At 45.4% G+C, this 18,238-nt stretch overlaps 38 non-coding genes across 38 annotated transcripts; all 38 read right to left on the reverse strand.

Annotated features, from left to right (window-relative positions):
- Nucleotides 1-242: 242 nt before the first annotated feature.
- LOC134120642 (5S ribosomal RNA) lies at nt 243-361 on the reverse strand. Its single transcript, XR_009952185.1, has one exon. It is a non-coding gene; the product is annotated as a 5S ribosomal RNA (ribosomal RNA).
- Nucleotides 362-756: 395 nt separating this feature from the next.
- On the reverse strand, nt 757-875 carry LOC134120643 (5S ribosomal RNA). Its single transcript, XR_009952186.1, has one exon. It is a non-coding gene; the product is annotated as a 5S ribosomal RNA (ribosomal RNA).
- A 339-nt stretch (nt 876-1,214) lies between these two features.
- On the reverse strand, nt 1,215-1,333 carry LOC134120644 (5S ribosomal RNA). The gene has a single exon (XR_009952187.1). It is a non-coding gene; the product is annotated as a 5S ribosomal RNA (ribosomal RNA).
- A 339-nt stretch (nt 1,334-1,672) lies between these two features.
- LOC134120645 (5S ribosomal RNA) lies at nt 1,673-1,791 on the reverse strand. The gene has a single exon (XR_009952188.1). It is a non-coding gene; the product is annotated as a 5S ribosomal RNA (ribosomal RNA).
- A 395-nt stretch (nt 1,792-2,186) lies between these two features.
- On the reverse strand, nt 2,187-2,305 carry LOC134120646 (5S ribosomal RNA). Its single transcript, XR_009952189.1, has one exon. It is a non-coding gene; the product is annotated as a 5S ribosomal RNA (ribosomal RNA).
- Nucleotides 2,306-2,644: 339 nt separating this feature from the next.
- On the reverse strand, nt 2,645-2,763 carry LOC134120647 (5S ribosomal RNA). The gene has a single exon (XR_009952190.1). It is a non-coding gene; the product is annotated as a 5S ribosomal RNA (ribosomal RNA).
- A 395-nt stretch (nt 2,764-3,158) lies between these two features.
- LOC134120648 (5S ribosomal RNA) lies at nt 3,159-3,277 on the reverse strand. Its single transcript, XR_009952191.1, has one exon. It is a non-coding gene; the product is annotated as a 5S ribosomal RNA (ribosomal RNA).
- A 339-nt stretch (nt 3,278-3,616) lies between these two features.
- On the reverse strand, nt 3,617-3,735 carry LOC134120649 (5S ribosomal RNA). Its single transcript, XR_009952192.1, has one exon. It is a non-coding gene; the product is annotated as a 5S ribosomal RNA (ribosomal RNA).
- Nucleotides 3,736-4,074: 339 nt separating this feature from the next.
- LOC134120650 (5S ribosomal RNA) lies at nt 4,075-4,193 on the reverse strand. The gene has a single exon (XR_009952193.1). It is a non-coding gene; the product is annotated as a 5S ribosomal RNA (ribosomal RNA).
- Nucleotides 4,194-4,588: 395 nt separating this feature from the next.
- Nucleotides 4,589-4,707, reverse strand: LOC134120651 (5S ribosomal RNA). Its single transcript, XR_009952194.1, has one exon. It is a non-coding gene; the product is annotated as a 5S ribosomal RNA (ribosomal RNA).
- Nucleotides 4,708-5,046: 339 nt separating this feature from the next.
- LOC134120653 (5S ribosomal RNA) lies at nt 5,047-5,165 on the reverse strand. Its single transcript, XR_009952196.1, has one exon. It is a non-coding gene; the product is annotated as a 5S ribosomal RNA (ribosomal RNA).
- A 395-nt stretch (nt 5,166-5,560) lies between these two features.
- Nucleotides 5,561-5,679, reverse strand: LOC134120654 (5S ribosomal RNA). The gene has a single exon (XR_009952197.1). It is a non-coding gene; the product is annotated as a 5S ribosomal RNA (ribosomal RNA).
- A 339-nt stretch (nt 5,680-6,018) lies between these two features.
- Nucleotides 6,019-6,137, reverse strand: LOC134120655 (5S ribosomal RNA). The gene has a single exon (XR_009952198.1). It is a non-coding gene; the product is annotated as a 5S ribosomal RNA (ribosomal RNA).
- A 339-nt stretch (nt 6,138-6,476) lies between these two features.
- Nucleotides 6,477-6,595, reverse strand: LOC134120656 (5S ribosomal RNA). The gene has a single exon (XR_009952199.1). It is a non-coding gene; the product is annotated as a 5S ribosomal RNA (ribosomal RNA).
- A 395-nt stretch (nt 6,596-6,990) lies between these two features.
- Nucleotides 6,991-7,109, reverse strand: LOC134120657 (5S ribosomal RNA). The gene has a single exon (XR_009952200.1). It is a non-coding gene; the product is annotated as a 5S ribosomal RNA (ribosomal RNA).
- A 339-nt stretch (nt 7,110-7,448) lies between these two features.
- On the reverse strand, nt 7,449-7,567 carry LOC134120658 (5S ribosomal RNA). The gene has a single exon (XR_009952201.1). It is a non-coding gene; the product is annotated as a 5S ribosomal RNA (ribosomal RNA).
- Nucleotides 7,568-7,962: 395 nt separating this feature from the next.
- LOC134120659 (5S ribosomal RNA) lies at nt 7,963-8,081 on the reverse strand. The gene has a single exon (XR_009952202.1). It is a non-coding gene; the product is annotated as a 5S ribosomal RNA (ribosomal RNA).
- Nucleotides 8,082-8,420: 339 nt separating this feature from the next.
- On the reverse strand, nt 8,421-8,539 carry LOC134120660 (5S ribosomal RNA). The gene has a single exon (XR_009952203.1). It is a non-coding gene; the product is annotated as a 5S ribosomal RNA (ribosomal RNA).
- Nucleotides 8,540-8,934: 395 nt separating this feature from the next.
- LOC134120193 (5S ribosomal RNA) lies at nt 8,935-9,053 on the reverse strand. Its single transcript, XR_009951742.1, has one exon. It is a non-coding gene; the product is annotated as a 5S ribosomal RNA (ribosomal RNA).
- Nucleotides 9,054-9,448: 395 nt separating this feature from the next.
- On the reverse strand, nt 9,449-9,567 carry LOC134120661 (5S ribosomal RNA). Its single transcript, XR_009952204.1, has one exon. It is a non-coding gene; the product is annotated as a 5S ribosomal RNA (ribosomal RNA).
- A 339-nt stretch (nt 9,568-9,906) lies between these two features.
- Nucleotides 9,907-10,025, reverse strand: LOC134120662 (5S ribosomal RNA). The gene has a single exon (XR_009952205.1). It is a non-coding gene; the product is annotated as a 5S ribosomal RNA (ribosomal RNA).
- A 339-nt stretch (nt 10,026-10,364) lies between these two features.
- On the reverse strand, nt 10,365-10,483 carry LOC134120664 (5S ribosomal RNA). Its single transcript, XR_009952207.1, has one exon. It is a non-coding gene; the product is annotated as a 5S ribosomal RNA (ribosomal RNA).
- A 395-nt stretch (nt 10,484-10,878) lies between these two features.
- Nucleotides 10,879-10,997, reverse strand: LOC134120665 (5S ribosomal RNA). Its single transcript, XR_009952208.1, has one exon. It is a non-coding gene; the product is annotated as a 5S ribosomal RNA (ribosomal RNA).
- Nucleotides 10,998-11,336: 339 nt separating this feature from the next.
- On the reverse strand, nt 11,337-11,455 carry LOC134120666 (5S ribosomal RNA). Its single transcript, XR_009952209.1, has one exon. It is a non-coding gene; the product is annotated as a 5S ribosomal RNA (ribosomal RNA).
- A 395-nt stretch (nt 11,456-11,850) lies between these two features.
- Nucleotides 11,851-11,969, reverse strand: LOC134120667 (5S ribosomal RNA). Its single transcript, XR_009952210.1, has one exon. It is a non-coding gene; the product is annotated as a 5S ribosomal RNA (ribosomal RNA).
- Nucleotides 11,970-12,308: 339 nt separating this feature from the next.
- Nucleotides 12,309-12,427, reverse strand: LOC134120668 (5S ribosomal RNA). Its single transcript, XR_009952211.1, has one exon. It is a non-coding gene; the product is annotated as a 5S ribosomal RNA (ribosomal RNA).
- Nucleotides 12,428-12,766: 339 nt separating this feature from the next.
- Nucleotides 12,767-12,885, reverse strand: LOC134120669 (5S ribosomal RNA). Its single transcript, XR_009952212.1, has one exon. It is a non-coding gene; the product is annotated as a 5S ribosomal RNA (ribosomal RNA).
- Nucleotides 12,886-13,280: 395 nt separating this feature from the next.
- On the reverse strand, nt 13,281-13,399 carry LOC134120670 (5S ribosomal RNA). The gene has a single exon (XR_009952213.1). It is a non-coding gene; the product is annotated as a 5S ribosomal RNA (ribosomal RNA).
- Nucleotides 13,400-13,738: 339 nt separating this feature from the next.
- Nucleotides 13,739-13,857, reverse strand: LOC134120671 (5S ribosomal RNA). Its single transcript, XR_009952214.1, has one exon. It is a non-coding gene; the product is annotated as a 5S ribosomal RNA (ribosomal RNA).
- Nucleotides 13,858-14,252: 395 nt separating this feature from the next.
- LOC134120672 (5S ribosomal RNA) lies at nt 14,253-14,371 on the reverse strand. Its single transcript, XR_009952215.1, has one exon. It is a non-coding gene; the product is annotated as a 5S ribosomal RNA (ribosomal RNA).
- A 339-nt stretch (nt 14,372-14,710) lies between these two features.
- Nucleotides 14,711-14,829, reverse strand: LOC134120673 (5S ribosomal RNA). Its single transcript, XR_009952216.1, has one exon. It is a non-coding gene; the product is annotated as a 5S ribosomal RNA (ribosomal RNA).
- A 395-nt stretch (nt 14,830-15,224) lies between these two features.
- Nucleotides 15,225-15,343, reverse strand: LOC134120675 (5S ribosomal RNA). Its single transcript, XR_009952218.1, has one exon. It is a non-coding gene; the product is annotated as a 5S ribosomal RNA (ribosomal RNA).
- A 339-nt stretch (nt 15,344-15,682) lies between these two features.
- Nucleotides 15,683-15,801, reverse strand: LOC134120676 (5S ribosomal RNA). Its single transcript, XR_009952219.1, has one exon. It is a non-coding gene; the product is annotated as a 5S ribosomal RNA (ribosomal RNA).
- Nucleotides 15,802-16,196: 395 nt separating this feature from the next.
- On the reverse strand, nt 16,197-16,315 carry LOC134120677 (5S ribosomal RNA). The gene has a single exon (XR_009952220.1). It is a non-coding gene; the product is annotated as a 5S ribosomal RNA (ribosomal RNA).
- Nucleotides 16,316-16,654: 339 nt separating this feature from the next.
- Nucleotides 16,655-16,773, reverse strand: LOC134120678 (5S ribosomal RNA). Its single transcript, XR_009952221.1, has one exon. It is a non-coding gene; the product is annotated as a 5S ribosomal RNA (ribosomal RNA).
- A 395-nt stretch (nt 16,774-17,168) lies between these two features.
- On the reverse strand, nt 17,169-17,287 carry LOC134120679 (5S ribosomal RNA). The gene has a single exon (XR_009952222.1). It is a non-coding gene; the product is annotated as a 5S ribosomal RNA (ribosomal RNA).
- Nucleotides 17,288-17,626: 339 nt separating this feature from the next.
- Nucleotides 17,627-17,745, reverse strand: LOC134120680 (5S ribosomal RNA). Its single transcript, XR_009952223.1, has one exon. It is a non-coding gene; the product is annotated as a 5S ribosomal RNA (ribosomal RNA).
- Nucleotides 17,746-18,084: 339 nt separating this feature from the next.
- Nucleotides 18,085-18,203, reverse strand: LOC134120681 (5S ribosomal RNA). The gene has a single exon (XR_009952224.1). It is a non-coding gene; the product is annotated as a 5S ribosomal RNA (ribosomal RNA).
- Nucleotides 18,204-18,238: the final 35 nt, after the last annotated feature.

Below are 18,238 nucleotides of genomic sequence, written 5' to 3' on the forward strand. Positions count from 1 at the left end.
GAAGGCTGTGACATCCCATGCCGAAAATTGGATGGACTAGAGAAGACCCGCCCAGGGGTCCCAGCCAATCGGTGAATGGCCATTGCAGTCCCCGCCACCTCAAATGGCCTGACGATGGTATGGACGTAAGCCACCTTTCATCTTCTTCCTATTGCATCTCTTCTACAATGTGACATTTTTTTTACAATTGTGTAGGTGTACAATCTACGGCGCTGGGCGGCTTTCAGAGAGAGAAGTGAAAAAGCTTACGGCACCTGGGATTCCCAGGCGGTCTTCCATCCAGGTACTAACCAGGCCCTGCTCTGCTTAGCTTCCGAGATCAGACGAGATCGGGCGGAACCAGAGAGGTATGGCCGTAAGCTGCTTTTCATCTTTTTCCTCATCCTTTAAAACGTGTCAAAGATAATCAGAAGTTTCTTTTTCTAAAATTGAAGCAGTTCTTAGCATTGGCAAGAGAGGTTCCTAAAGCCTGAAGGTAACTTTACTTTTCTTCACTGGCAATTCTAACATGTTGGGTTAGCACCTGTATTTCAACGGCTAAATTACAAACAATAGTATGCCAATCGTAAATGTTGATCAACACTAATTTAGCAATCATGAAACGGAATCATTTTGGATAATATTGTCTAATTTCCTTTCATATCCAACGTTAAAACAACACTAAACATGCATCTCTTCAACAATGTGATATTCTTTTTGTAATTTGTAGGTGTACAATCTGCGGCGCTCGGCGGCTTTCGGAGAGAGAAGTGAAAAAGCTTACGGCACCTGGGATTCCCAGGCGGTCTTCCATCCAGGTACTAACCAGGCCCTGCTCTGCTTAGCTTCCGAGATCAGACGAGATCGGGCGGAACCAGAGAGGTATGGCCGTAAGCTGCTTTTTATCTTTTTCCTAATCCTTTATAATGCGTCAATGAATTATGACACGCCTGCCGTTGGCATCTTTGTGTGGGTTAAATAAGGGTATGCAAAGAAGGCTGTGACATCCCATGCCGAAAATTGGATGGACTAGAGAAGACCCGCCCAGGGGTCCCAGCCAATCGGTGAATGGCCATTGCAGTCCCCGCCACCTCAAATGGCCTGACGATGGTATGGACGTAAGCCACCTTTCATCTTCTTCCTATTGCATCTCTTCTACAATGTGACATTTTTTTTACAATTGTGTAGGTGTACAATCTACGGCGCTGGGCGGCTTTCAGAGAGAGAAGTGAAAAAGCTTACGGCACCTGGGATTCCCAGGCGGTCTTCCATCCAGGTACTAACCAGGCCCTGCTCTGCTTAGCTTCCGAGATCAGACGAGATCGGGCGGAACCAGAGAGGTATGGCCGTAAGCTGCTTTTTATCTTTTTCCTAATCCTTTATAATGCGTCAATGAATCATGACACGCCTGCCGTTGGCATCTTTGTGTGGGTTAAATAAGGGTATGCAAAGAAGGCTGTGACATCCCATGCCGAAAATTGGATGGACTAGAGAAGACCCGCCCAGGGGTCCCAGCCAATCGGTGAATGGCCATTGCAGTCCCCGCCACCTCAAATGGCCTGACGATGGTATGGACGTAAGCCACCTTTCATCTTCTTCCTATTGCATCTCTTCTACAATGTGACATTTTTTTTACAATTGTGTAGGTGTACAATCTACGGCGCTGGGCGGCTTTCAGAGAGAGAAGTGAAAAAGCTTACGGCACCTGGGATTCCCAGGCGGTCTTCCATCCAGGTACTAACCAGGCCCTGCTCTGCTTAGCTTCCGAGATCAGACGAGATCGGGCGGAACCAGAGAGGTATGGCCGTAAGCTGCTTTTCATCTTTTTCCTAATCCTTTAAAACGTGTCAAAGATAATCAGAAGTTTCTTTTTCTAAAATTGAAGCAGTTCTTAGCATTGGCAAGAGAGGTTCCTAAAGCCTGAAGGTAACTTTACTTTTCTTCACTGGCAATTCTAACATGTTGGGTTAGCACCTGTATTTCAACGGCTAAATTACAAACAATAGTATGCCAATCGTAAATGTTGATCAACACTAATTTAGCAATCATGAAACGGAATCATTTTGGATAATATTGTCTAATTTCCTTTCATATCCAACGTTAAAACAACACTAAACATGCATCTCTTCAACAATGTGATATTCTTTTTGTAATTTGTAGGTGTACAATCTGCGGCGCTCGGCGGCTTTCGGAGAGAGAAGTGAAAAAGCTTACGGCACCTGGGATTCCCAGGCGGTCTTCCATCCAGGTACTAACCAGGCCCTGCTCTGCTTAGCTTCCGAGATCAGACGAGATCGGGCGGAACCAGAGAGGTATGGCCGTAAGCTGCTTTTTATCTTTTTCCTAATCCTTTATAATGCGTCAATGAATTATGACACGCCTGCCGTTGGCATCTTTGTGTGGGTTAAATAAGGGTATGCAAAGAAGGCTGTGACATCCCATGCCGAAAATTGGATGGACTAGAGAAGACCCGCCCAGGGGTCCCAGCCAATCGGTGAATGGCCATTGCAGTCCCCGCCACCTCAAATGGCCTGACGATGGTATGGACGTAAGCCACCTTTCATCTTCTTCCTATTGCATCTCTTCTACAATGTGACATTTTTTTTACAATTGTGTAGGTGTACAATCTACGGCGCTGGGCGGCTTTCAGAGAGAGAAGTGAAAAAGCTTACGGCACCTGGGATTCCCAGGCGGTCTTCCATCCAGGTACTAACCAGGCCCTGCTCTGCTTAGCTTCCGAGATCAGACGAGATCGGGCGGAACCAGAGAGGTATGGCCGTAAGCTGCTTTTCATCTTTTTCCTCATCCTTTAAAACGTGTCAAAGATAATCAGAAGTTTCTTTTTCTAAAATTGAAGCAGTTCTTAGCATTGGCAAGAGAGGTTCCTAAAGCCTGAAGGTAACTTTACTTTTCTTCACTGGCAATTCTAACATGTTGGGTTAGCACCTGTATTTCAACGGCTAAATTACAAACAATAGTATGCCAATCGTAAATGTTGATCAACACTAATTTAGCAATCATGAAACGGAATCATTTTGGATAATATTGTCTAATTTCCTTTCATATCCAACGTTAAAACAACACTAAACATGCATCTCTTCAACAATGTGATATTCTTTTTGTAATTTGTAGGTGTACAATCTGCGGCGCTCGGCGGCTTTCGGAGAGAGAAGTGAAAAAGCTTACGGCACCTGGGATTCCCAGGCGGTCTTCCATCCAGGTACTAACCAGGCCCTGCTCTGCTTAGCTTCCGAGATCAGACGAGATCGGGCGGAACCAGAGAGGTATGGCCGTAAGCTGCTTTTTATCTTTTTCCTAATCCTTTATAATGCGTCAATGAATTATGACACGCCTGCCGTTGGCATCTTTGTGTGGGTTAAATAAGGGTATGCAAAGAAGGCTGTGACATCCCATGCCGAAAATTGGATGGACTAGAGAAGACCCGCCCAGGGGTCCCAGCCAATCGGTGAATGGCCATTGCAGTCCCCGCCACCTCAAATGGCCTGACGATGGTATGGACGTAAGCCACCTTTCATCTTCTTCCTATTGCATCTCTTCTACAATGTGACATTTTTTTTACAATTGTGTAGGTGTACAATCTACGGCGCTGGGCGGCTTTCAGAGAGAGAAGTGAAAAAGCTTACGGCACCTGGGATTCCCAGGCGGTCTTCCATCCAGGTACTAACCAGGCCCTGCTCTGCTTAGCTTCCGAGATCAGACGAGATCGGGCGGAACCAGAGAGGTATGGCCGTAAGCTGCTTTTTATCTTTTTCCTAATCCTTTATAATGCGTCAATGAATCATGACACGCCTGCCGTTGGCATCTTTGTGTGGGTTAAATAAGGGTATGCAAAGAAGGCTGTGACATCCCATGCCGAAAATTGGATGGACTAGAGAAGACCCGCCCAGGGGTCCCAGCCAATCGGTGAATGGCCATTGCAGTCCCCGCCACCTCAAATGGCCTGACGATGGTATGGACGTAAGCCACCTTTCATCTTCTTCCTATTGCATCTCTTCTACAATGTGACATTTTTTTTACAATTGTGTAGGTGTACAATCTACGGCGCTGGGCGGCTTTCAGAGAGAGAAGTGAAAAAGCTTACGGCACCTGGGATTCCCAGGCGGTCTTCCATCCAGGTACTAACCAGGCCCTGCTCTGCTTAGCTTCCGAGATCAGACGAGATCGGGCGGAACCAGAGAGGTATGGCCGTAAGCTGCTTTTCATCTTTTTCCTAATCCTTTAAAACGTGTCAAAGATAATCAGAAGTTTCTTTTTCTAAAATTGAAGCAGTTCTTAGCATTGGCAAGAGAGGTTCCTAAAGCCTGAAGGTAACTTTACTTTTCTTCACTGGCAATTCTAACATGTTGGGTTAGCACCTGTATTTCAACGGCTAAATTACAAACAATAGTATGCCAATCGTAAATGTTGATCAACACTAATTTAGCAATCATGAAACGGAATCATTTTGGATAATATTGTCTAATTTCCTTTCATATCCAACGTTAAAACAACACTAAACATGCATCTCTTCAACAATGTGATATTCTTTTTGTAATTTGTAGGTGTACAATCTGCGGCGCTCGGCGGCTTTCGGAGAGAGAAGTGAAAAAGCTTACGGCACCTGGGATTCCCAGGCGGTCTTCCATCCAGGTACTAACCAGGCCCTGCTCTGCTTAGCTTCCGAGATCAGACGAGATCGGGCGGAACCAGAGAGGTATGGCCGTAAGCTGCTTTTTATCTTTTTCCTAATCCTTTATAATGCGTCAATGAATTATGACACGCCTGCCGTTGGCATCTTTGTGTGGGTTAAATAAGGGTATGCAAAGAAGGCTGTGACATCCCATGCCGAAAATTGGATGGACTAGAGAAGACCCGCCCAGGGGTCCCAGCCAATCGGTGAATGGCCATTGCAGTCCCCGCCACCTCAAATGGCCTGACGATGGTATGGACGTAAGCCACCTTTCATCTTCTTCCTATTGCATCTCTTCTACAATGTGACATTTTTTTTACAATTGTGTAGGTGTACAATCTACGGCGCTGGGCGGCTTTCAGAGAGAGAAGTGAAAAAGCTTACGGCACCTGGGATTCCCAGGCGGTCTTCCATCCAGGTACTAACCAGGCCCTGCTCTGCTTAGCTTCCGAGATCAGACGAGATCGGGCGGAACCAGAGAGGTATGGCCGTAAGCTGCTTTTCATCTTTTTCCTAATCCTTTAAAACGTGTCAAAGATAATCAGAAGTTTCTTTTTCTAAAATTGAAGCAGTTCTTAGCATTGGCAAGAGAGGTTCCTAAAGCCTGAAGGTAACTTTACTTTTCTTCACTGGCAATTCTAACATGTTGGGTTAGCACCTGTATTTCAACGGCTAAATTACAAACAATAGTATGCCAATCGTAAATGTTGATCAACACTAATTTAGCAATCATGAAACGGAATCATTTTGGATAATATTGTCTAATTTCCTTTCATATCCAACGTTAAAACAACACTAAACATGCATCTCTTCAACAATGTGATATTCTTTTTGTAATTTGTAGGTGTACAATCTGCGGCGCTCGGCGGCTTTCGGAGAGAGAAGTGAAAAAGCTTACGGCACCTGGGATTCCCAGGCGGTCTTCCATCCAGGTACTAACCAGGCCCTGCTCTGCTTAGCTTCCGAGATCAGACGAGATCGGGCGGAACCAGAGAGGTATGGCCGTAAGCTGCTTTTTATCTTTTTCCTAATCCTTTATAATGCGTCAATGAATTATGACACGCCTGCCGTTGGCATCTTTGTGTGGGTTAAATAAGGGTATGCAAAGAAGGCTGTGACATCCCATGCCAAAAATTGGATGGACTAGAGAAGACCCGCCCAGGGGTCCCAGCCAATCGGTGAATGGCCATTGCAGTCCCCGCCACCTCAAATGGCCTGACGATGGTATGGACGTAAGCCACCTTTCATCTTCTTCCTATTGCATCTCTTCTACAATGTGACATTTTTTTTACAATTGTGTAGGTGTACAATCTACGGCGCTGGGCGGCTTTCAGAGAGAGAAGTGAAAAAGCTTACGGCACCTGGGATTCCCAGGCGGTCTTCCATCCAGGTACTAACCAGGCCCTGCTCTGCTTAGCTTCCGAGATCAGACGAGATCGGGCGGAACCAGAGAGGTATGGCCGTAAGCTGCTTTTTATCTTTTTCCTAATCCTTTATAATGCGTCAATGAATCATGACACGCCTGCCGTTGGCATCTTTGTGTGGGTTAAATAAGGGTATGCAAAGAAGGCTGTGACATCCCATGCCGAAAATTGGATGGACTAGAGAAGACCCGCCCAGGGGTCCCAGCCAATCGGTGAATGGCCATTGCAGTCCCCGCCACCTCAAATGGCCTGACGATGGTATGGACGTAAGCCACCTTTCATCTTCTTCCTATTGCATCTCTTCTACAATGTGACATTTTTTTTACAATTGTGTAGGTGTACAATCTACGGCGCTGGGCGGCTTTCAGAGAGAGAAGTGAAAAAGCTTACGGCACCTGGGATTCCCAGGCGGTCTTCCATCCAGGTACTAACCAGGCCCTGCTCTGCTTAGCTTCCGAGATCAGACGAGATCGGGCGGAACCAGAGAGGTATGGCCGTAAGCTGCTTTTCATCTTTTTCCTAATCCTTTAAAACGTGTCAAAGATAATCAGAAGTTTCTTTTTCTAAAATTGAAGCAGTTCTTAGCATTGGCAAGAGAGGTTCCTAAAGCCTGAAGGTAACTTTACTTTTCTTCACTGGCAATTCTAACATGTTGGGTTAGCACCTGTATTTCAACGGCTAAATTACAAACAATAGTATGCCAATCGTAAATGTTGATCAACACTAATTTAGCAATCATGAAACGGAATCATTTTGGATAATATTGTCTAATTTCCTTTCATATCCAACGTTAAAACAACACTAAACATGCATCTCTTCAACAATGTGATATTCTTTTTGTAATTTGTAGGTGTACAATCTGCGGCGCTCGGCGGCTTTCGGAGAGAGAAGTGAAAAAGCTTACGGCACCTGGGATTCCCAGGCGGTCTTCCATCCAGGTACTAACCAGGCCCTGCTCTGCTTAGCTTCCGAGATCAGACGAGATCGGGCGGAACCAGAGAGGTATGGCCGTAAGCTGCTTTTTATCTTTTTCCTAATCCTTTATAATGCGTCAATGAATTATGACACGCCTGCCGTTGGCATCTTTGTGTGGGTTAAATAAGGGTATGCAAAGAAGGCTGTGACATCCCATGCCGAAAATTGGATGGACTAGAGAAGACCCGCCCAGGGGTCCCAGCCAATCGGTGAATGGCCATTGCAGTCCCCGCCACCTCAAATGGCCTGACGATGGTATGGACGTAAGCCACCTTTCATCTTCTTCCTATTGCATCTCTTCTACAATGTGACATTTTTTTTACAATTGTGTAGGTGTACAATCTACGGCGCTGGGCGGCTTTCAGAGAGAGAAGTGAAAAAGCTTACGGCACCTGGGATTCCCAGGCGGTCTTCCATCCAGGTACTAACCAGGCCCTGCTCTGCTTAGCTTCCGAGATCAGACGAGATCGGGCGGAACCAGAGAGGTATGGCCGTAAGCTGCTTTTCATCTTTTTCCTAATCCTTTAAAACGTGTCAAAGATAATCAGAAGTTTCTTTTTCTAAAATTGAAGCAGTTCTTAGCATTGGCAAGAGAGGTTCCTAAAGCCTGAAGGTAACTTTACTTTTCTTCACTGGCAATTCTAACATGTTGGGTTAGCACCTGTATTTCAACGGCTAAATTACAAACAATAGTATGCCAATCGTAAATGTTGATCAACACTAATTTAGCAATCATGAAACGGAATCATTTTGGATAATATTGTCTAATTTCCTTTCATATCCAACGTTAAAACAACACTAAACATGCATCTCTTCAACAATGTGATATTCTTTTTGTAATTTGTAGGTGTACAATCTGCGGCGCTCGGCGGCTTTCGGAGAGAGAAGTGAAAAAGCTTACGGCACCTGGGATTCCCAGGCGGTCTTCCATCCAGGTACTAACCAGGCCCTGCTCTGCTTAGCTTCCGAGATCAGACGAGATCGGGCGGAACCAGAGAGGTATGGCCGTAAGCTGCTTTTTATCTTTTTCCTAATCCTTTATAATGCGTCAATGAATTATGACACGCCTGCCGTTGGCATCTTTGTGTGGGTTAAATAAGGGTATGCAAAGAAGGCTGTGACATCCCATGCCGAAAATTGGATGGACTAGAGAAGACCCGCCCAGGGGTCCCAGCCAATCGGTGAATGGCCATTGCAGTCCCCGCCACCTCAAATGGCCTGACGATGGTATGGACGTAAGCCACCTTTCATCTTCTTCCTATTGCATCTCTTCTACAATGTGACATTTTTTTTACAATTGTGTAGGTGTACAATCTACGGCGCTGGGCGGCTTTCAGAGAGAGAAGTGAAAAAGCTTACGGCACCTGGGATTCCCAGGCGGTCTTCCATCCAGGTACTAACCAGGCCCTGCTCTGCTTAGCTTCCGAGATCAGACGAGATCGGGCGGAACCAGAGAGGTATGGCCGTAAGCTGCTTTTCATCTTTTTCCTAATCCTTTAAAACGTGTCAAAGATAATCAGAAGTTTCTTTTTCTAAAATTGAAGCAGTTCTTAGCATTGGCAAGAGAGGTTCCTAAAGCCTGAAGGTAACTTTACTTTTCTTCACTGGCAATTCTAACATGTTGGGTTAGCACCTGTATTTCAACGGCTAAATTACAAACAATAGTATGCCAATCGTAAATGTTGATCAACACTAATTTAGCAATCATGAAACGGAATCATTTTGGATATTATTGTCTAATTTCCTTTCATATCCAACGTTAAAACAACACTAAACATGCATCTCTTCAACAATGTGATATTCTTTTTGTAATTTGTAGGTGTACAATCTGCGGCGCTCGGCGGCTTTCGGAGAGAGAAGTGAAAAAGCTTACGGCACCTGGGATTCCCAGGCGGTCTTCCATCCAGGTACTAACCAGGCCCTGCTCTGCTTAGCTTCCGAGATCAGACGAGATCGGGGGGAACCAGAGAGGTATGGCCGTAAGCTGCTTTTCATCTTTTTCCTAATCCTTTAAAACGTGTCAAAGATAATCAGAAGTTTCTTTTTCTAAAATTGAAGCAGTTCTTAGCATTGGCAAGAGAGGTTCCTAAAGCCTGAAGGTAACTTTACTTTTCTTCACTGGCAATTCTAACATGTTGGGTTAGCACCTGTATTTCAACGGCTAAATTACAAACAATAGTATGCCAATCGTAAATGTTGATCAACACTAATTTAGCAATCATGAAACGGAATCATTTTGGATAATATTGTCTAATTTCCTTTCATATCCAACGTTAAAACAACACTAAACATGCATCTCTTCAACAATGTGATATTCTTTTTGTAATTTGTAGGTGTACAATCTGCGGCGCTCGGCGGCTTTCGGAGAGAGAAGTGAAAAAGCTTACGGCACCTGGGATTCCCAGGCGGTCTTCCATCCAGGTACTAACCAGGCCCTGCTCTGCTTAGCTTCCGAGATCAGACGAGATCGGGCGGAACCAGAGAGGTATGGCCGTAAGCTGCTTTTTATCTTTTTCCTAATCCTTTATAATGCGTCAATGAATTATGACACGCCTGCCGTTGGCATCTTTGTGTGGGTTAAATAAGGGTATGCAAAGAAGGCTGTGACATCCCATGCCGAAAATTGGATGGACTAGAGAAGACCCGCCCAGGGGTCCCAGCCAATCGGTGAATGGCCATTGCAGTCCCCGCCACCTCAAATGGCCTGACGATGGTATGGACGTAAGCCACCTTTCATCTTCTTCCTATTGCATCTCTTCTACAATGTGACATTTTTTTTACAATTGTGTAGGTGTACAATCTACGGCGCTGGGCGGCTTTCAGAGAGAGAAGTGAAAAAGCTTACGGCACCTGGGATTCCCAGGCGGTCTTCCATCCAGGTACTAACCAGGCCCTGCTCTGCTTAGCTTCCGAGATCAGACGAGATCGGGCGGAACCAGAGAGGTATGGCCGTAAGCTGCTTTTTATCTTTTTCCTAATCCTTTATAATGCGTCAATGAATCATGACACGCCTGCCGTTGGCATCTTTGTGTGGGTTAAATAAGGGTATGCAAAGAAGGCTGTGACATCCCATGCCGAAAATTGGATGGACTAGAGAAGACCCGCCCAGGGGTCCCAGCCAATCGGTGAATGGCCATTGCAGTCCCCGCCACCTCAAATGGCCTGACGATGGTATGGACGTAAGCCACCTTTCATCTTCTTCCTATTGCATCTCTTCTACAATGTGACATTTTTTTTACAATTGTGTAGGTGTACAATCTACGGCGCTGGGCGGCTTTCAGAGAGAGAAGTGAAAAAGCTTACGGCACCTGGGATTCCCAGGCGGTCTTCCATCCAGGTACTAACCAGGCCCTGCTCTGCTTAGCTTCCGAGATCAGACGAGATCGGGCGGAACCAGAGAGGTATGGCCGTAAGCTGCTTTTCATCTTTTTCCTAATCCTTTAAAACGTGTCAAAGATAATCAGAAGTTTCTTTTTCTAAAATTGAAGCAGTTCTTAGCATTGGCAAGAGAGGTTCCTAAAGCCTGAAGGTAACTTTACTTTTCTTCACTGGCAATTCTAACATGTTGGGTTAGCACCTGTATTTCAACGGCTAAATTACAAACAATAGTATGCCAATCGTAAATGTTGATCAACACTAATTTAGCAATCATGAAACGGAATCATTTTGGATAATATTGTCTAATTTCCTTTCATATCCAACGTTAAAACAACACTAAACATGCATCTCTTCAACAATGTGATATTCTTTTTGTAATTTGTAGGTGTACAATCTGCGGCGCTCGGCGGCTTTCGGAGAGAGAAGTGAAAAAGCTTACGGCACCTGGGATTCCCAGGCGGTCTTCCATCCAGGTACTAACCAGGCCCTGCTCTGCTTAGCTTCCGAGATCAGACGAGATCGGGCGGAACCAGAGAGGTATGGCCGTAAGCTGCTTTTTATCTTTTTCCTAATCCTTTATAATGCGTCAATGAATTATGACACGCCTGCCGTTGGCATCTTTGTGTGGGTTAAATAAGGGTATGCAAAGAAGGCTGTGACATCCCATGCCGAAAATTGGATGGACTAGAGAAGACCCGCCCAGGGGTCCCAGCCAATCGGTGAATGGCCATTGCAGTCCCCGCCACCTCAAATGGCCTGACGATGGTATGGACGTAAGCCACCTTTCATCTTCTTCCTATTGCATCTCTTCTACAATGTGACATTTTTTTTACAATTGTGTAGGTGTACAATCTACGGCGCTGGGCGGCTTTCAGAGAGAGAAGTGAAAAAGCTTACGGCACCTGGGATTCCCAGGCGGTCTTCCATCCAGGTACTAACCAGGCCCTGCTCTGCTTAGCTTCCGAGATCAGACGAGATCGGGCGGAACCAGAGAGGTATGGCCGTAAGCTGCTTTTCATCTTTTTCCTCATCCTTTAAAACGTGTCAAAGATAATCAGAAGTTTCTTTTTCTAAAATTGAAGCAGTTCTTAGCATTGGCAAGAGAGGTTCCTAAAGCCTGAAGGTAACTTTACTTTTCTTCACTGGCAATTCTAACATGTTGGGTTAGCACCTGTATTTCAACGGCTAAATTACAAACAATAGTATGCCAATCGTAAATGTTGATCAACACTAATTTAGCAATCATGAAACGGAATCATTTTGGATAATATTGTCTAATTTCCTTTCATATCCAACGTTAAAACAACACTAAACATGCATCTCTTCAACAATGTGATATTCTTTTTGTAATTTGTAGGTGTACAATCTGCGGCGCTCGGCGGCTTTCGGAGAGAGAAGTGAAAAAGCTTACGGCACCTGGGATTCCCAGGCGGTCTTCCATCCAGGTACTAACCAGGCCCTGCTCTGCTTAGCTTCCGAGATCAGACGAGATCGGGCGGAACCAGAGAGGTATGGCCGTAAGCTGCTTTTTATCTTTTTCCTAATCCTTTATAATGCGTCAATGAATTATGACACGCCTGCCGTTGGCATCTTTGTGTGGGTTAAATAAGGGTATGCAAAGAAGGCTGTGACATCCCATGCCGAAAATTGGATGGACTAGAGAAGACCCGCCCAGGGGTCCCAGCCAATCGGTGAATGGCCATTGCAGTCCCCGCCACCTCAAATGGCCTGACGATGGTATGGACGTAAGCCACCTTTCATCTTCTTCCTATTGCATCTCTTCTACAATGTGACATTTTTTTTACAATTGTGTAGGTGTACAATCTACGGCGCTGGGCGGCTTTCAGAGAGAGAAGTGAAAAAGCTTACGGCACCTGGGATTCCCAGGCGGTCTTCCATCCAGGTACTAACCAGGCCCTGCTCTGCTTAGCTTCCGAGATCAGACGAGATCGGGCGGAACCAGAGAGGTATGGCCGTAAGCTGCTTTTTATCTTTTTCCTAATCCTTTATAATGCGTCAATGAATCATGACACGCCTGCCGTTGGCATCTTTGTGTGGGTTAAATAAGGGTATGCAAAGAAGGCTGTGACATCCCATGCCGAAAATTGGATGGACTAGAGAAGACCCGCCCAGGGGTCCCAGCCAATCGGTGAATGGCCATTGCAGTCCCCGCCACCTCAAATGGCCTGACGATGGTATGGACGTAAGCCACCTTTCATCTTCTTCCTATTGCATCTCTTCTACAATGTGACATTTTTTTTACAATTGTGTAGGTGTACAATCTACGGCGCTGGGCGGCTTTCAGAGAGAGAAGTGAAAAAGCTTACGGCACCTGGGATTCCCAGGCGGTCTTCCATCCAGGTACTAACCAGGCCCTGCTCTGCTTAGCTTCCGAGATCAGACGAGATCGGGCGGAACCAGAGAGGTATGGCCGTAAGCTGCTTTTCATCTTTTTCCTAATCCTTTAAAACGTGTCAAAGATAATCAGAAGTTTCTTTTTCTAAAATTGAAGCAGTTCTTAGCATTGGCAAGAGAGGTTCCTAAAGCCTGAAGGTAACTTTACTTTTCTTCACTGGCAATTCTAACATGTTGGGTTAGCACCTGTATTTCAACGGCTAAATTACAAACAATAGTATGCCAATCGTAAATGTTGATCAACACTAATTTAGCAATCATGAAACGGAATCATTTTGGATAATATTGTCTAATTTCCTTTCATATCCAACGTTAAAACAACACTAAACATGCATCTCTTCAACAATGTGATATTCTTTTTGTAATTTGTAGGTGTACAATCTGCGGCGCTCGGCGGCTTTCGGAGAGAGAAGTGAAAAAGCTTACGGCACCTGGGATTCCCAGGCGGTCTTCCATCCAGGTACTAACCAGGCCCTGCTCTGCTTAGCTTCCGAGATCAGACGAGATCGGGCGGAACCAGAGAGGTATGGCCGTAAGCTGCTTTTTATCTTTTTCCTAATCCTTTATAATGCGTCAATGAATTATGACACGCCTGCCGTTGGCATCTTTGTGTGGGTTAAATAAGGGTATGCAAAGAAGGCTGTGACATCCCATGCCGAAAATTGGATGGACTAGAGAAGACCCGCCCAGGGGTCCCAGCCAATCGGTGAATGGCCATTGCAGTCCCCGCCACCTCAAATGGCCTGACGATGGTATGGACGTAAGCCACCTTTCATCTTCTTCCTATTGCATCTCTTCTACAATGTGACATTTTTTTTACAATTGTGTAGGTGTACAATCTACGGCGCTGGGCGGCTTTCAGAGAGAGAAGTGAAAAAGCTTACGGCACCTGGGATTCCCAGGCGGTCTTCCATCCAGGTACTAACCAGGCCCTGCTCTGCTTAGCTTCCGAGATCAGACGAGATCGGGCGGAACCAGAGAGGTATGGCCGTAAGCTGCTTTTCATCTTTTTCCTAATCCTTTAAAACGTGTCAAAGATAATCAGAAGTTTCTTTTTCTAAAATTGAAGCAGTTCTTAGCATTGGCAAGAGAGGTTCCTAAAGCCTGAAGGTAACTTTACTTTTCTTCACTGGCAATTCTAACATGTTGGGTTAGCACCTGTATTTCAACGGCTAAATTACAAACAATAGTATGCCAATCGTAAATGTTGATCAACACTAATTTAGCAATCATGAAACGGAATCATTTTGGATAATATTGTCTAATTTCCTTTCATATCCAACGTTAAAACAACACTAAACATGCATCTCTTCAACAATGTGATATTCTTTTTGTAATTTGTAGGTGTACAATCTGCGGCGCTCGGCGGCTTTCGGAGAGAGAAGTGAAAAAGCTTACGGCACCTGGGATTCCCAGGCGGTCTTCCATCCAGGTACTAACCAGGCCCTGCTCTGCTTAGCTTCCGAGATCAGACGAGATCGGGCGGAACCAGAGAGGTATGGCCGTAAGCTGCTTTTTATCTTTTTCCTAATCCTTTATAATGCGTCAATGAATTATGACACGCCTGCCGTTGGCATCTTTGTGTGGGTTAAATAAGGGTATGCAAAGAAGGCTGTGACATCCCATGCCGAAAATTGGATGGACTAGAGAAGACCCGCCCAGGGGTCCCAGCCAATCGGTGAATGGCCATTGCAGTCCCCGCCACCTCAAATGGCCTGACGATGGTATGGACGTAAGCCACCTTTCATCTTCTTCCTATTGCATCTCTTCTACAATGTGACATTTTTTTTACAATTGTGTAGGTGTACAATCTACGGCGCTGGGCGGCTTTCAGAGAGAGAAGTGAAAAAGCTTACGGCACCTGGGATTCCCAGGCGGTCTTCCATCCAGGTACTAACCAGGCCCTGCTCTGCTTAGCTTCCGAGATCAGACGAGATCGGGCGGAACCAGAGAGGTATGGCCGTAAGCTGCTTTTCATCTTTTTCCTAATCCTTTAAAACGTGTCAAAGATAATCAGAAGTTTCTTTTTCTAAAATTGAAGCAGTTCTTAGCATTGGCAAGAGAGGTTCCTAAAGCCTGAAGGTAACTTTACTTTTCTTCACTGGCAATTCTAACATGTTGGGTTAGCACCTGTATTTCAACGGCTAAATTACAAACAATAGTATGCCAATCGTAAATGTTGATCAACACTAATTTAGCAATCATGAAACGGAATCATTTTGGATAATATTGTCTAATTTCCTTTCATATCCAACGTTAAAACAACACTAAACATGCATCTCTTCAACAATGTGATATTCTTTTTGTAATTTGTAGGTGTACAATCTGCGGCGCTCGGCGGCTTTCGGAGAGAGAAGTGAAAAAGCTTACGGCACCTGGGATTCCCAGGCGGTCTTCCATCCAGGTACTAACCAGGCCCTGCTCTGCTTAGCTTCCGAGATCAGACGAGATCGGGCGGAACCAGAGAGGTATGGCCGTAAGCTGCTTTTTATCTTTTTCCTAATCCTTTATAATGCGTCAATGAATTATGACACGCCTGCCGTTGGCATCTTTGTGTGGGTTAAATAAGGGTATGCAAAGAAGGCTGTGACATCCCATGCCGAAAATTGGATGGACTAGAGAAGACCCGCCCAGGGGTCCCAGCCAATCGGTGAATGGCCATTGCAGTCCCCGCCACCTCAAATGGCCTGACGATGGTATGGACGTAAGCCACCTTTCATCTTCTTCCTATTGCATCTCTTCTACAATGTGACATTTTTTTTACAATTGTGTAGGTGTACAATCTACGGCGCTGGGCGGCTTTCAGAGAGAGAAGTGAAAAAGCTTACGGCACCTGGGATTCCCAGGCGGTCTTCCATCCAGGTACTAACCAGGCCCTGCTCTGCTTAGCTTCCGAGATCAGACGAGATCGGGCGGAACCAGAGAGGTATGGCCGTAAGCTGCTTTTCATCTTTTTCCTAATCCTTTAAAACGTGTCAAAGATAATCAGAAGTTTCTTTTTCTAAAATTGAAGCAGTTCTTAGCATTGGCAAGAGAGGTTCCTAAAGCCTGAAGGTAACTTTACTTTTCTTCACTGGCAATTCTAACATGTTGGGTTAGCACCTGTATTTCAACGGCTAAATTACAAACAATAGTATGCCAATCGTAAATGTTGATCAACACTAATTTAGCAATCATGAAACGGAATCATTTTGGATAATATTGTCTAATTTCCTTTCATATCCAACGTTAAAACAACACTAAACATGCATCTCTTCAACAATGTGATATTCTTTTTGTAATTTGTAGGTGTACAATCTGCGGCGCTCGGCGGCTTTCGGAGAGAGAAGTGAAAAAGCTTACGGCACCTGGGATTCCCAGGCGGTCTTCCATCCAGGTACTAACCAGGCCCTGCTCTGCTTAGCTTCCGAGATCAGACGAGATCGGGCGGAACCAGAGAGGTATGGCCGTAAGCTGCTTTTTATCTTTTTCCTAATCCTTTATAATGCGTCAATGAATTATGACACGCCTGCCGTTGGCATCTTTGTGTGGGTTAAATAAGGGTATGCAAAGAAGGCTGTGACATCCCATGCCGAAAATTGGATGGACTAGAGAAGACCCGCCCAGGGGTCCCAGCCAATCGGTGAATGGCCATTGCAGTCCCCGCCACCTCAAATGGCCTGACGATGGTATGGACGTAAGCCACCTTTCATCTTCTTCCTATTGCATCTCTTCTACAATGTGACATTTTTTTTACAATTGTGTAGGTGTACAATCTACGGCGCTGGGCGGCTTTCAGAGAGAGAAGTGAAAAAGCTTACGGCACCTGGGATTCCCAGGCGGTCTTCCATCCAGGTACTAACCAGGCCCTGCTCTGCTTAGCTTCCGAGATCAGACGAGATCGGGCGGAACCAGAGAGGTATGGCCGTAAGCTGCTTTTCATCTTTTTCCTCATCCTTTAAAACGTGTCAAAGATAATCAGAAGTTTCTTTTTCTAAAATTGAAGCAGTTCTTAGCATTGGCAAGAGAGGTTCCTAAAGCCTGAAGGTAACTTTACTTTTCTTCACTGGCAATTCTAACATGTTGGGTTAGCACCTGTATTTCAACGGCTAAATTACAAACAATAGTATGCCAATCGTAAATGTTGATCAACACTAATTTAGCAATCATGAAACGGAATCATTTTGGATAATATTGTCTAATTTCCTTTCATATCCAACGTTAAAACAACACTAAACATGCATCTCTTCAACAATGTGATATTCTTTTTGTAATTTGTAGGTGTACAATCTGCGGCGCTCGGCGGCTTTCGGAGAGAGAAGTGAAAAAGCTTACGGCACCTGGGATTCCCAGGCGGTCTTCCATCCAGGTACTAACCAGGCCCTGCTCTGCTTAGCTTCCGAGATCAGACGAGATCGGGCGGAACCAGAGAGGTATGGCCGTAAGCTGCTTTTTATCTTTTTCCTAATCCTTTATAATGCGTCAATGAATTATGACACGCCTGCCGTTGGCATCTTTGTGTGGGTTAAATAAGGGTATGCAAAGAAGGCTGTGACATCCCATGCCGAAAATTGGATGGACTAGAGAAGACCCGCCCAGGGGTCCCAGCCAATCGGTGAATGGCCATTGCAGTCCCCGCCACCTCAAATGGCCTGACGATGGTATGGACGTAAGCCACCTTTCATCTTCTTCCTATTGCATCTCTTCTACAATGTGACATTTTTTTTACAATTGTGTAGGTGTACAATCTACGGCGCTGGGCGGCTTTCAGAGAGAGAAGTGAAAAAGCTTACGGCACCTGGGATTCCCAGGCGGTCTTCCATCCAGGTACTAACCAGGCCCTGCTCTGCTTAGCTTCCGAGATCAGACGAGATCGGGCGGAACCAGAGAGGTATGGCCGTAAGCTGCTTTTTATCTTTTTCCTAATCCTTTATAATGCGTCAATGAATCATGACACGCCTGCCGTTGGCATCTTTGTGTGGGTTAAATAAGGGTATGCAAAGAAGGCTGTGACATCCCATGCCGAAAATTGGATGGACTAGAGAAGACCCGCCCAGGGGTCCCAGCCAATCGGTGAATGGCCATTGCAGTCCCCGCCACCTCAAATGGCCTGACGATGGTATGGACGTAAGCCACCTTTCATCTTCTTCCTATTGCATCTCTTCTACAATGTGACATTTTTTTTACAATTGTGTAGGTGTACAATCTACGGCGCTGGGCGGCTTTCAGAGAGAGAAGTGAAAAAGCTTACGGCACCTGGGATTCCCAGGCGGTCTTCCATCCAGGTACTAACCAGGCCCTGCTCTGCTTAGCTTCCGAGATCAGACGAGATCGGGCGGAACCAGAGAGGTATGGCCGTAAGCTGCTTTTCATCTTTTTCCTAATCCTTTAAAACGTG

Source organism: Pungitius pungitius, unplaced genomic scaffold (genome assembly GCF_949316345.1).
Source record: "Pungitius pungitius unplaced genomic scaffold, fPunPun2.1 scaffold_26, whole genome shotgun sequence".
Taxonomy (NCBI): domain Eukaryota; kingdom Metazoa; phylum Chordata; class Actinopteri; order Perciformes; family Gasterosteidae; genus Pungitius; species Pungitius pungitius.